The following is a 2,999-nucleotide window of genomic DNA, read 5'->3' as shown; positions in this document are numbered from 1 at the left end:
TCATTTCTTGCCCTGCCCCCAAAGATGAAAACCACTGTCATGAGTCAGATTAAGAGAATAGGTACTTTTCGCTGGCAACTGGACAACTGGCAACTAGAGATTGTATTTTCTCCCTTAGAAATTTCAGTAATTTATTCAAATACTTCTTTGTTCCTTAAAAGAACAATGTAGAAGAGCGTAGAATGAAAGTCCCAACACTATTCCTCCCCCAGAGAAAACCACAGTTAACAATTTTGCATATATATATATATATATATATATATATATATATATAAAGATATAGAATATGTCTAGGTATATATTACACTCTTCTTTAAAGACTGTTTGAGCTATATATATATATATACATATATATATATATAGTGTTCTAGCATGTGAAAACCTCATAAATTTGTGAAAGAACACACACACACACACACACACACACACACACACACACACAATGAGAGAACATTTACCACTATGCTAACTGGTTCTGAGGGGTAGAAGAATGATGTGTCACTTTTATACTAATAAAAATGGTGCTAAAAATATGACTTCAACAGAGAGCAAGCTAAGGTTGCATGAAATATTTAGTGAACTCAAAGAGTTTAAGAAAGTCAGTTCTAGGGGTGCCTGGGTGGCTCAGCTGGCTATGAGTCTGACTTGATTTTGGCTTAGGTCATGATCTCACAGTTCGTATGATCGAGCTCCCCATTGGGTTCTATGCTCACAGCAAGGAGCCTGCTTGGGATTCTCTCTCTCCCTCTCCCTCTTTCTCTGCCCCTCCACTGCTTGTGTGCACGCTCTCTCTCTATCCTTCAAAATAAATACATATTTTTTTAAAAAGTAGTCCTAATAAGATAAAGTGTCTGTGTTAGAAGCAAACTGAACAGTTAGCACAGGATAGGAGGTGAGCAGAAGGCTGTTCTGTGTGTAGAACATTCCTGGGTGTTATATTGTCTGATCACCCCTTTGCTGCCCTGGATGTTGTTTTGTACATTTCTCAGGTATTGCATGTGTGTGTGTGTGTGTGTGTGTGTGCGCGCGCGCACGCGTGCACAATGTGTGCATCTTGCAAATATCCAACTAAACTCTAAACTTCATTGTAGGCCAGAACCTTGTCTCCGTGTGCTCATTATTGCCCTAAACAGAGGGCCTGTGCAATGCCTCTCCCACGTCGAGTTCTGCGTTTGTTTACGCTCTTCCTTAAAGACTGTTAGAGCTAAAGATGGCTCGAGCTGTTAAGAAATTCCTTGCCCGTCTCTGGTACTATGGTGGCTCACGAGCTTCTTCCGATTATGTTTCTTGTTGTCTTGGAATCTGGCCTATAAACAGAGAATGCTAAGTGCACACCACATCACAATCAGCAAGGACTGGTCATCACAGCTGACACGGAGAACGGAATGTGCTCCCTTTGTAGAGATCATGGCCCTGGAGAGCAGGTTCAAGTTTTCATGAGCCAAACAACCGATCATAGCACCTTCCTGCCACCCAGGATGTCCTGACTTCTATATGGGAACCATCTGGGCCACCATCATGTGGTGTACATCATGATCACCATCAGTAAACTCGGAACATCATTGAATTCCAAGATCAAAAGAAACCTTAAAGGTATCCTCATCCAACATCCATCTTCTTTATGGTTAAGTGATTGATGACTGTTAGTAATTTACGTAATACATTTATTGTCGGGAAGTTTTCTTTTTGCCCATATGAGGATTTGAAATCTCCCTTCCTAAAACTTCGACCCATTGTTTTGCTCATTCAGTCATATTTAAAAATTGACCTCTTTGTATGTCAGATTCTGTGTCATGTGGTGAGGCTAATAAGACGGTAAGGTCACATGTGCTTTCAACAGCCTCGTGGTTGGGTTGGAAGCTAATTACATAAGTATATAATAAACAGGCTGTATTTGTGTGAAATAATTCCTAGTTTTGTTTAAAAGCAGGGTGGAGGAGCACTTAACCCTATCTGGCTGGCAGGGTAAAGGAATGGAAGCTTCCCGATGAATGTGATGTCACTTCTCTCTCTAGCTTGTTGGCAAGGGAACTATTTAACCAGCTATGGGTCAGCCCAATTATATCATCTAGACAAAACTTCCACATCTTTTCTGCAAACATAATACTCTTTGCTGGGGCACAGTGACTGAATCCCCTTCATTCTTTTCCCCACTCCACTCCCACCCCTATGTAGAAACAATGGCATTTGAGAAATTGACCCCAACTCCAACCATCATATCATATCCCTTGCCAGGATCCCTAATCTAAGCCTATCAGTGCATGGCATTCCACTGATGACAAGTACTCGGTTTTTTTTTTTTTAATTTTTTAGAGAAAGAGAGTGTGTAAGCAGGGGAGAGGGACAAAGAGAGAAAGAGAATCCCAGCAGGGTCCACCCACACTCAGTACGGAGTCCCATGTGTGGCTCGATCCCACAACCCTGGGATCATGACCTAAGCTGAAATCAAGAGTTGGCCGCTCAACTGTCTGAGCCACCCAGGCGCCCCAGGACAATTACTGTTTAAGGAGTGGGAACATTATGAAGGGGAAAAAATATGTTCTGGGCTTGGGAGTGGCATACTTTCTCTCATGTTTTCTTTCCAGAAATGAATGAGGCAACATGTAGCCTATTTTCTACTAGTGAGCAACTTACATCCATGATGAAGCCAACACTCTTATCAGAAGAGAGACAAAAGGAACTTGGATCCTTGATCACATCGCTGAACTGGATGAACCAGTCCTGACACACACTTCCAAGCATGTAAGCCAATAAACGTACTTACTCGTGAAGCTAGTTTCATCTAGGTTTTCTGTTACTCACTTCTAGAAGCATCTTAAGTGTTTAACTTGCCTAAAGCTTTATTAAAGCAAAATGATAGAATGTCTATGTTTTTTCCCCCCAAACAACCAGTCTCATAATATTAAGAAGGGAAAGAAAGTTTCTTCGGCATTCTTGTTTTTGTGAATCAATTATGGTTCCTTGGGCCCAAAGGCATATTTTCCAGCAGAAATGTTCTT

The 2,999-nt window shown here is 41.2% G+C and overlaps 1 long non-coding RNA gene across 1 annotated transcript; it reads left to right on the top strand.

Annotated features, from left to right (window-relative positions):
* Positions 1–1,380: 1,380 nt before the first annotated feature.
* Positions 1,381–2,775, top strand: LOC121014971 (uncharacterized). Its single transcript, XR_005783539.1, has 2 exons — positions 1,381–1,593; positions 2,586–2,775. It is a non-coding gene; the product is annotated as an uncharacterized LOC121014971 (long non-coding RNA).
* The last annotated feature ends 224 nt before the right edge of the window (positions 2,776–2,999 follow it).

The sequence above is a fragment of the Herpailurus yagouaroundi genome, unplaced genomic scaffold (assembly GCF_014898765.1).
Source record: "Herpailurus yagouaroundi ecotype Mexico unplaced genomic scaffold, PumYag 205, whole genome shotgun sequence".
Classification (NCBI taxonomy): Eukaryota; Metazoa; Chordata; class Mammalia; order Carnivora; family Felidae; genus Herpailurus; species Herpailurus yagouaroundi.
Note: the sequence above shows the minus strand (reverse complement) of the source record. Positions and strands in the feature narration are given on the sequence as shown.